The sequence below is a fragment of the Solanum tuberosum genome, unplaced genomic scaffold, assembly GCF_000226075.1.
Source record: "Solanum tuberosum cultivar DM 1-3 516 R44 unplaced genomic scaffold, SolTub_3.0 scf00318, whole genome shotgun sequence".
Lineage (NCBI taxonomy): Eukaryota > Viridiplantae > Streptophyta > Magnoliopsida > Solanales > Solanaceae > Solanum > Solanum tuberosum.
In genome coordinates this window covers 223,860-235,754 of record NW_006239246.1, presented here as the reverse complement: position 1 = coordinate 235,754, position 11,895 = coordinate 223,860, and positions in this window count along the sequence as shown.

Here is an 11,895-nt window from a genome sequence, read left to right as displayed (position 1 = left end):
GTATGGGGTTAAACAGCACAGTGTTGCAACACCTTATCATACATAGACTAGTGGACACGTAGAGGTGTCCAATAGGGAAATCAAAGCGATCTTGGCGAATACAGCAAATGCCAACAGGACAGATTGGGCACGGAAGCTAGATGATGCTCTATGGGCCTATCAGACAGCTTTCAAGACGCCTATTGGTATGTCTCCATATCAATTGGTGTTTGGAAAGGCATGTAATTTTCCGGTTAAGCTTGAGCATAGAGCACTCTGGGCTTTGAAGAAGCTAAACCTTAGTTGGAACAAAACTGCAAATCTGAGGCTGGATCAGATAAATGAGATGAATGAGTTTCGTTTGAGTGCTTATGAGAGGTCTGCACTGTATAAGGAGAGGATGAATTTGTACCATGATAACCATATTGAAAATAGAACCTTCACTCCTAGTGACTTGATGTTACTTTTCAACTCCAGACTTCGTGTGTTTACGGGAAAGTTGAGATCTAAATGGTCTGGACCTTTTAAGGTAACGCGTGTGTTTCAGTCTGGTGATGTTGAGCTAGAAAATGATAAGGGCGGGAGGTTCAAAGCTAATGGTCAGCGAATCAAGGCATATTTGGGTGTTCCAGAGGATGTGAAAATTGTTGAGTAATGTAAACTTAATGAAGTCTGACTAATCGAGTAACATGTGTCACGTCACAACGTTAAATTGTGCGCTGCTTGGGAGGCAACCCAAGATGTAATTGTACTAGGTATTTTCCTATTTCCCTGATTTTTCTTCGTTTTTATAGAGTCACTATGTGTTGATGTGTGCAGGAAAGAATGGGTTGAAAAGTGCAGAAAGTAGGTGCAGACTGATCTTCACGGGCAACTTCACGGATCGTGATGCCCTTCACGGGCAACTTCACGGTCCGTCAACTTAGGGACCAACCTATATGAGTTACTGGAAATAGCAAGAAAAAGTTTCACGGAAGGGTTCACGGTCCATCAGAGATTATACTGACTGTCTAGCCTCTCGTGAACCTCAGGTATGAATTATAGATTCTAAGTCAAGGTCACGGACCGATTCACGGACCGTGATGCCCTTCACGGTCTGTCGTCTGCCTCAGGTAAGTGTAGTGTCTAAGTGAAGGTCACGAAGTATTTCACAGACCGTGATTTCCTTCACGGGCAACTTCACGGTCCGTCATCCTCGAACCACTCCTACCAGTACCCGACCCGACCACATCCGCGACGGCACCTAATTAGAAGAATCATTTATATGATTCCTAAAGCGCCAAAGGTCGAGGGTTTTATTTATTTCCTCCCATAATGGTTCTTTAAGGTCTAAAAACCAACTCCCCATCACCAATTGATTCCACATTCTAAAATTCTCAAGAATCGCAAGTCTAGGTTGCTGATTTCTCCTTTTGAACGAAAAGAGTTTGTTTCCACAGTTCAAGTAAGTTCTTTGGTTAATTTGCCATAACTATAATTCCTTGATAAAAGTGAGTCCCAAATGCTTTGATTAAGGTGATTTGAGTAGGTGTAGGTGTTAGATTTTCATATTTGATATTGAACTGTTGTGGGTTAAGTCAAATTGGGTATTGTTCTAGTTATTCTTGTAGGGTATGATAACAGGGGGTCAAATTGGTGAATGTCCTTGTTCGTTATGATTTTATGCTAATCGAGTGAGTTTATTTGAGACTGGTTCATGTGTAGATAGGACTGAGTTGTGAAGTTGTGTAAAAATGGGGATTGGTGCTGTAAATGTGTAATGGAGTGAATGTGGGGAAGAAGATGGCTCGAGAAATGGTCAGGTGTAAGACCACGATAGGTTTTACGAACCGTGGAAACCACCACGAGCCGTGAAGCCAATCGTGGACCACACTTGAAACCTTTCCCCCATCAGTTAAGTTCACAGGCAGCATTACGGACCGTGGTTCACTCCACGGGCCGTAAAGCCGTCAATGAACATTACTTGGTCAAATATTTTCTGACTCCTGTTGCATATTCATTCTGCCTGAAATCCACAAGGGGTTTCACGGACCGTGGTACTTACCACAGCCCGTGCAAGCTCCCATAGAGTTTACTTAGTGTAGTAAATTTTAATTTTTTTGTACTTTAGTTTTTGTTCATTTTTCTGATTCCATGACCCTTCCCAATGATATATTTCTTAAGGAAAGGCGTCACGATGTAATTCCACAGGGGAAGTTTGAGTACACGATTGTGTGTCATTTTACGGTGTTGTGTACTAATGAGTTTTGTGTTTCGCAGGTACGATGCCTCCAAGAAGAAAGAACGCAACCCCACAGTCTTCACCCACTGCGTCTCTATCTGAAGGTCATGACGACTCTGAGTCTAGTAATTCATAGGTGCAAATAAATGTCACACCTGATGATCATCCACCTCGAGCTACTAGATCCAGAACAACGAGGGCTATCCTCCAGGACACTCCTCCTCAGTATGAAGAGGGAGGCAGTCGTTCTGGCATCGGGGAGGCCTCAGGAAGTAAAGTTGATGTTGCTTCTGGTAGCCAATCAGATGATGGTTCAGGAGGTAGTGTAGAGTCTGAAAGTGGCTCTTAGGAAGAACTAACCACCTCTCTACTTGTGGTAAATATAGAAGTTGCAACTGGAGTAAGGGGTGAGGCAGAGGCTACAGATGAGGATATAGAGATCACCACCGATAACACCATGGTGATGTATGTGAATATACATGAACCTGATGCCGTAGCGAGACAACATCTGATTGATGGTTATCGATCCATGTGGACTGTCAACCGGTCCGACGAATTCTTCCACAAGGGCATTGTGAACAAAACTGGCAGTTTCAAAAGTAGACCAATCATGCCTGAGACCAGAGTGGTGGTAGCTGACATCAAAGCCTTTCTAGATATTTATCACACATTCCAGTTTCATCAGTTCAACTGGATGGATAATGCACCTGGAAAATACTCTAGCCACCTGACCAGAGAGTTTTATTCATCTTATGCAGCTACACTGATGAACTTTGTTGCGGAGACAGAGACAACAAAGCGTGGACAGAGAGACATGGCCATTACCTAGGGTCCACTCAACTCAATTATAGTTCGGGGCAAATCGATAGATATCTCTGAGGTGACTATCAATAGGAAGTTACATGGCCCAAAATACACTGCACCATCTTTAGTTGGCCTTTTTGACGGCAAACATCATGAAGTCACCAGTTATACTACAATGGAGGATCAGAATTCTCTAGAGAGGGTATTGCGATGGATTGCGAAGCAAATTTCTGTAGATGGGGAGAATGCAGTATGGGTCACAACAACTCCAACACTCATTACCAAAGCTTTACTATCTTTTCTAGCCAAGGTTTGGTAGGCTGTCGTCCGTGCACAGTTGCGACCGATAGCTAATGACAATACTTTGTCCCCTTCCCTAGCTTCGTTGGTAGCGTATCTTATGGTTAGTTACCCGGTAAATATCGGGAGAACTATAGCAACTGAAATGAGAGATAGGGCGCTGAATGAGAGAGCCGGACTTCCATTGATAAGGAAATTATGTAGATAAGCGAGCATTCCTCCAAACAGTTTGGTTGACAGATGGGATGAAGCATTCAAACTCATCCGAGTTTCTAAGATCAAAGATGTCGCGAACCATCTCTTTGGTGCGAAATCTGCAGTTGTAGGTACCTTAGTTATTGTCCCTCACATACCAATTGACATCCCACATGCACATAGTGGTCCAGAACAGTGAAAATCATCATAGCCTTACACAGAGGCACCACCACCTCCAGCTTTAGCCTCCCAGGCTCCAGGTACCTTTGTCACTATCCCTATGTTGTTTCTTAAGAAATTGGTTGCAGATCAGCACCAAACCAGGACCTTGGTCAATCAGATAGTCATCAGGATGCCTCAGCTAATAGAGACAAAAGTGTTAGCTGTGAAAAAGGAGATCAAAGATGAGATGCGGAAGGAGTTGTCTGTCTTAAAAGACAGAATGTATGGTTTGGAAAACTTGTTCAGGATCGATTCCAGGCTACCGGGTCAGTAGATACTGAAGAGTTCAAAGCACAGTTGGCCGAGATGAGAACTCACATTGCTAAACTGGCTGAAAAGCCAGTACATGTACTTAATCCGATGCTGCCAGATTCTTTAATGCAAATGCTAACACAGGCACCCTCCGCTCAATCAATTGATGATCTCTGCGGAGAACAACCCAAGATTAAGTCCGGTAAGAGGAAACACAGAGCCGAAGAATCTCATGAGGAGACACCTGATGACTTACCCAGAGAGGCAAGAAGGCAGGAAAAGAAAGCCCGAAAGGCATCAAAGAAAACAACTAGAGAAAAAGAAGCTAGTGAGCAACAACAATGAGATGTGGTGTTTGATGTTTGCGTAATCAAGACATAACTTCTAATGCACGTGGCTACGATCGTACAACAGTATAGTAACCTAACCAAGGGTTGGGGTCTAGTCCCAAGGGATTGGATTTTAGAATTAATAGAAAAATAAAATTAAGTTCTAATTAGTCATAGCTAAAAATATTATCAAATATAAATATGTTAAATCTAAGTGGTGACTGATGAGTCCACGATTTGGACTCATTTAGGGCTATATTTTGATGAAATTAGTGTCCTCAAATGCATGATTTATCCCAATTATCCAGGACACAAAGATGCTGAAGGCAACTGATGAAAGACGACAAAGTAGACCAAAGGGCGGATCGCCGAATGCATCAACTATTCCCATTAACGTCGCAGAAAGATCCTTCGTAGAACATTTCCTGCAAACTATAAATATTAGTTCAATTTTTATTCTTAGGAGAAAAATTTACCTTGTTTTACCTAGTTTTTAGATTATTAAGTTTTAGCCAGAGTTTTTGATGATATTCTCTCTAAGTTTTGGAGAGGGTTTTGAAGAACTTGGAGCTTTCAAGGCTTTCATCTTCAAAAAATTGGACTTGGGTCTCTTGTATTCTTCACTTTTAACTTGTTTTAAGACTTAGTCTTTCATACCCATTGATGGAAACTGATATTGGTATACATCTTTATCTCTTTTCCATGCGTAGCAAAAACCCCAACTCTTCGGGTGTGATTTTGTGAATATGGGTTAGATTAGTTGTTGGGTCTTGCTTGGTGATAGTCTATTTGTATTTTAAATGTGATTTTGTTTAGTGGTTGTGGATGAACTTAATGAGGTTGTAGTTGCAAATATAATCTCATATATGTGTTTTCGGCTTGCTCGAGAAGAGGTCGTAAAACTAAGACCACTAAATTGATGGCTAGTGCGCGTGGGTCAACATGAGGTTCAACTCAAGATAGTGAACCCTAGTCCCATGTCCACACACTCAGCTCGAGAGAGTGAGTGGGTTAAGGCGGAGGAGTGGGTCGACATGAGGTTCAGCTCGAGAGAGTGAACCCTAGTCCCATGTCCACACACTCAGCTCGAGAGAGTGAGTGGGTTAAGGCGGAGGTTGTTCTTCATGTGGCAAGTGGGTGTCCTAGAGGAACCCGCTTGGAACGGGGTAAGTTGCTCGAGAGAGAGCTTACCCCCTTAAAGTCTAGCCTAGTCATAATTACTCTACGAGTTCTCTATCAAAAGCATGTACCCAATAATCTAGCTTAACCAGTATTCTCGTCACTTCCCAAGGATCCCCTCTAATTACTTAGAAATCTTTGTTAATTTTGATGTTTTTACTTAGTTGTGGCAAAAACCCCATTTGATACTTGACGCTTGCGTCACCCTTCTTAAATTTGTTATGTTTTCATTCACCAAAGTCTTTAGCTATGGTTAGCTTTAGCACTTTTGCACTTAACAACTAATTTTCATGCCCACTCCCTTGGGACTCGACCCTAACCCTTGGTTGGGTTACTAAACTATTGTATGATCGAAGACACTTGCATCGGAAATTGCGTATTGATTACGTAAACATCAAAATGGCACCGCTGCTAGGGAGTGGTGTTAGGTTAATGTTTTTGGTTTAAGTGGAATTTTGCTTTTGGTAGTCGTAGTTTACTAACTTTATTTTTTTTTTTGTTTTCCTTTGAATTTGTTGATGTAGGTAGGTACCCTCAGCATGGCTGGGGGAAATGGTGACAACTCGGCTGAAACGAGCCAAGAAGTCGAGAGGGACTTCGAGTTAATTGCACTGGCAACTCAGCTGAACGAGTTGTCCACCAAATTATTAGAGGTGGAAACCTAGTGCAAGAGTCAAGGGATGTACATACCTCCTCACGAGAGGAATTAGTCTAGAGACAGGGAGAACAATCGCATCGACGACACACTCCAAATCATTCTCCAAAAGATCACTGAACATGATCAAATGTTGGAAGAGATGAATGAGAGTGTTGAAGTATTGAATAAAATGGTTGGCTCTCATTCTAGATTATCCAGATGATCAGGACACTCCTAATTATGCGGTGCCTCCTCTTCGCCCAAATGAACTATTGGGGTTACCTAATAACACTAGGGACAACCCCACCAATAGAATGTGAGTGGGGACTCGTGTCGTGCCACGACGTTAAATAAGGCGCTTCTTGGGATGCAACCCAAGGTTTTAAATGCTTTATTTTTCTTTTATAAATAATGGGGTGTTAGTAGTGCAGGTTTAGAAGCTAAAAGTGTTTGGAAAATGCAGATTGGCGAGTAAAATGGTCAGTCGGCGAATCCCTAAAGAGGTTGGCATGTCCAACTTGACACGTCGTTTGGCTCAATTCAAGGTTAAGTCAAATCCTATAAAACTCGATAGGCCTACGACGCAGTTCGGCGTGTTGCCGACTAGGTCGGCGAGCTTGATGTTGACCGCCGTCTTGACTCCAAGAAACTGAAAGAACTTTAGCAATCGGTGAGGCATGTGATGACTCTGCGAATCGCCGAGTAAATCGGTGAGTGCGACTAGCGTCACCGAACAGACGCGAACTGGATTGTTTATAATGTCCAAGAAACTTCAAATTTGAAATTCTTCACTTTCCCTCGTTCTTAAACCTCCTAAATTCACACTAAGGTAGTATTTTCTTTATTTTAGCCCTTTATTAGTATTTTAGTTTGTTGATTTGTGCTCGGAGTTGGAATACTTTATCACCTAGCTTTTCAATCGCATTTTAATCGGCATCTAAGGTTGGTTTCCGAACCCCAAGTTTATTGTTGAATTTTTTGAACTCTTTTGCAATAATAGTATCGTATTGATGTGTGTTGGGCCTCTCCGAAAGGATTAGAATTCTTAAATGCCTATTTTAATTTGAAAATCTGGCCCGTATTGTTTGATTGTCAAATGCCCACAATTTTTATGATTTTTAATGAGTTGGGTCATGATTATGTGTTGTTAGATTGATTGGGTGAAGTCTGAGTAGCCCACGTTTGTGCTATATGTCGAAAATACGCTTAATGATAGAGTGGGTGACACCGCTCTTAAGAGCAAATATCGTCAAATGGCCAAATGTGGCAAATTTGAGAAAAATCTGAGTATCTCGAGGTGATGGGTATTATGAGTCTCGTTTGAATTTCATTAGTGCATGCTTTGATTTTGTTTTCGGGGGTTGCGGGGTTACATTCGAGAAGATGGGTTGAAATAGGCACGTTGGGTCGATTGGCAAGCTAGGTCGAGCTCACCGAATGACTCGGTGGTTCTCCTAAGGTCCCCATCTCACCGATAATTAGGCACCTTGATTGATATTTGATACTATAATTTTCAGCGAGAAGTCTGAGGGCGCCGAAAGGACTCGGCGACTCACCGAAAGTATTTTTATTCGCCCTTTGCTTATACCTCTGAAACCCTTGCAAACTGTGACTTTCGGCGGATAAGCGTATGTTCACTAAAAGTAGTCGGTGATTCATCGAAAGGACTTCCTATCACCGACTTGCCTTAATTGTTTAGCCAACCCCATCGGCGAGCTCAACTTAGCTCGCCAAATAAGTTCGGTGACTCGCTGACTAGATCGGCGAGTCTATCTATAGTGAAATTTTATATGCTTTCATTTGACTTTCTACTTATTCTTTTGCAGATATGGTACGTACAAATCTAACCGAACCACTCCAGAAAAAGGTAAAGGGTATATCAATAAATGAAGGAGGATCAAACCATCCAAAGATGAGAGTGGATGACCTCCAACCGGGAGACAAAGGCAAGAGGAAGAAACATATAGCTAAAAAAGAAGCAGCTATTGACCCAGATTTCTCTGAACCAGAGGATGAACAACCTCTAATTAACAGAAGGGATGCGCTCTGGGCAAGATCTCAGTCCACAACTACTAGTACTCCCTCAGCTGCTACCCCACCTACTACTGAAACAGTGCCAGCTCAGGCACCCTCAGTAACTCCTACACTGCCTATTGCTCCTCCACCAAGATTGTTGAACAGACTAAAAGGTGAATGAGTCCGGACTATCATAGAGTAGAAGCTTCTATCTACGGAGGGTCTGGAAGGCAAATACCCAGATGTTTTGGACACCCTACGCTACCACGAGTTCGAGCAGTTCACACAGCCCCGATGCCCTTACCTTCCCTCCCGGGTAAGAGAATTTTACATTACTTATGAGGAGTTGGTGCCTAAGAATAAGAAGAAGGCAAGTGAGTTTCGACCGGTGAAGTCGGTCATGGTCAGAGGCAAGGAAGTGGAGTGTCACAGTGAGCATGTTATTGTTGTATTGGGTAGAACGCTGCACTCTACACTCCCTTACGAGGGGTTGCCTATTGTTCCGTCCCTGGATGATTTGAATGGTTGGTTAGCTCCGTTGATTTTTAACACCACCCCGAGGTGGATTGATGTAGAAGCTCCCATTGAGAAGTGGGACATGGACATCACCTCCAGGTTCTGGTTTGGCTTCATTAGCAACACCATAATGCCATCCCAGAATTAGTCTATTTTGCGCCATTCTAAGGCAGCCTGCCTCGGTTCTATCATGGCCAGGACGCGGATCAACCTAGGACTGCTGATTTTGTATGAGATGGCTATGAGAGCCAAGTAGAGAATTACCTCTCTCCCATTCCTAGTTTTAATCACTGAGTTATGCCGGAGTACCCCAAGATCCTGCAAATGATATAGAGTTCATCCCTTCATCCTTCACGGACATCCTGTCTATTAAGGCCGAATTCGTATGAGAGGAGGTTGATATGAGGAGAGAAGCTTCGGCAGATGTCTCTCCGGAAGTTGATGTTGACTCGTTACCAGCAGACGTACCTTTGCTTACTCCGGCCTCTGAGCCCTCAGGTATACCCGCTCATTCTTCCTCTTGCTCATAGGATCTAAGTGCTTCTTCATCCTCCCAGTCTGCCAGGATTACTCAGGCCATGATCCTGAAGATGGGGCAGTTGGCCTATTCAGCTGATGTAAGAGCTACCTGATTGGAGAGATCCATCCCGATGGTGATTGACAGTGCCATCTTGTCTGCACTAACCCCCCTTAGGGCCTCTATTGATGATCTGTCTACCATAGTCACTGCTTGTGAGATTAGACAGGGGGAGACATTCGGAGTTTCAGCTTTGGAAGCTAAAGTAGCAAATTTAAGAAAGAATGTAGACTATTTGAAGGCTACAAACTTCACTTCACTGATCCGGGATGCAGATGATGAGGATGCTACAGAGACCTCGGGGATTCCTCTGGCTACCATCGGAGACGTACAATGGGATAGCACAGCACATGCAGAGTTGGATGCAAAGACCGATGAGGAGTTGATATCAGTACATGTTGAGAAGGTACAAGAGGAGGAGAGCATATTTTGCAATTTGCCAAATCTGGTGGAGACTATTGTGGAGCAGGTGACCCAGATATCACTGGCTGAGACGTCCACAGCAGCCCCTAGCGGATTTGACACTGCTATCCCTTCTGAGGAGACTCCCGGCACTGATTCCCAAGTACAGACTGCTACACCAGCCACTGAGACCCCGATAGAGAGAGAGACTGCATAGATATGACCTTTCTTTACCTCCCTTTTTGTCTTATTATATTTTTACTTTTGGATACTTTTATTTGCATTTGAGGACAAATACTTTTCAATTGTGGTGGGGTGAGACCCACAACTTTTGTGTTGATAGTTTTTTTTATGTATATATTTGTATTGTTCTACTTTAAAATTGTGTTTTATCTGTTTCTGTGGATGACTGAGCTTATGGCTCATTTTGTTTATTTTATTGCAAAATGATTTTAACTCGTCCAAAAAATGTTGCCACCTCTTGTGTGTGAATGTGGCCGTTCTTGTGCAAAATTTGAGTCTCGGTTTTGATCAATACCGATGAATTGAATAGCACTCTCAATTGAACAAACATGAATGCGCGGCTACGATGAGGCCAAATGAAGTTGCATAGACAATATGTGAACTCTTTGCATCTCGTTTTGACTAGCATAGTATCGAATCGAGTCTCTTGTAATGACCGTTGCACACTAGCGAAAGTGAGGAGTCATGTTTGACTTTAGTGTCGATTCCTAGTGTGCTGAGCTTACTTTGAAACATGCATAATAGATCCTAAAATTTTCCCCGTTGGTCCAATCGACTAAGTAAGGCTATAACTTGATATGATCTTAGGCAACTTTACAGATTGTGAGCCAATTTTACATATACCTCTTTTGTGGCCTACCTTTTAAGCATGTGTGAACCTCTGTTGAACACCCTTTAAGCCTTACCTTTCTTTGGAAGAAACTTGACTAAAACATGACCCTTCTTTGTCCATTACCCATAATCCTCGTGAATTGTGGTGAATTGAATAGTCAACTTAAGTCAACTAAGTTGGGGGTATGATGAAAAGAAAAGAGGAAGTCAAGAAATGCAAGGAAAGTCTACTCTAACATATGGTGTTGAGAAAAATGGAACCCCTCCATAAAAAAAAGAAAAAAAAAGAATTAAAAAGAAAGTTGTGGAATAAATTACCAAAGAAATGGGGTTTCCAAACAATCCATGGGAAGTGAATAATGGGATGACTCATGAGCACTAGCAAAATGATGAAGGAAAAGGAAAGAAAGTGGTGTGAATACCGCATCTCATGAGGATAAAAGCCATTGAGACTAAATGACCATACCTTTGCACTCAACCCCATTACAAGTTTTAAAAAGACCTTTTTAATCTTGAGTGAGCTGAAACAAGTGTTGATTGGAAAATACGGGCAAACCTATGGGTGAAAGCATGCATTGTTGTCATATTTGTGAGTGTGAGCGTTGCATATGATTACTAAACTTTAAATGATTAAATCATTATGTGCGAATATGGAATCATTCTTTCTATGAGGGCATTCGAACACTCTAGTTGAGCCTGAACTTGCATTTGAGGCAAGTACTGAAAGCATGAGATTCTTTGATATTGGTGAGTCACTACTTGAATCTTTGAGTGCACAATTGATCTTTACATAAAGTAAATTGAGTCTTGTTATGTGCATTCATGATCGAACCTTGTGTAGCACTGTTCAAGACCCCCTTTTTGAACGGCTGAACTTGAGTTTGCTTGAGGACAAGTAAAAGTTTAAGTTGAGGGTATTGATGATTCCACAATTTGGACTCATTTAGGGCTATATTTTGATGAAATTAGTGTCCTCAAATACATGATTTATCCCGATATCTAATGAAAACCATTAAGTTTCAGGTATATGAAGTTTGAGGCAATGCATGGACACTACTTAGCAAAAAGGATCAAAAGAACCCGAAAGAATGAAAAAATGAAGCTCTGCAAATCACCGAACCCATTCGGCGAATCGCCAACAGATCGCATATTCGCCTTTTGTTCCAGTGTGCTGTGCCCTGAAGCAAAGGAGAAAATCGGCGGAGAAAAGGAGTAGTCGGCGTATCGTTGATCGACTCCGCTAAGCAGTGCTACATTGCCCAATTATCCAGGACACAAAGATGCTGAAGGCAACTGATGAAAGGTGACAAAGTAGACAAAAGGGCGAATCACCGAAGGCCTCAGCGATTCCGAGTAACGTCGCCGAAAGATCTTTCGTATCACATTTTCTGAACACTATAAATACTAGTTC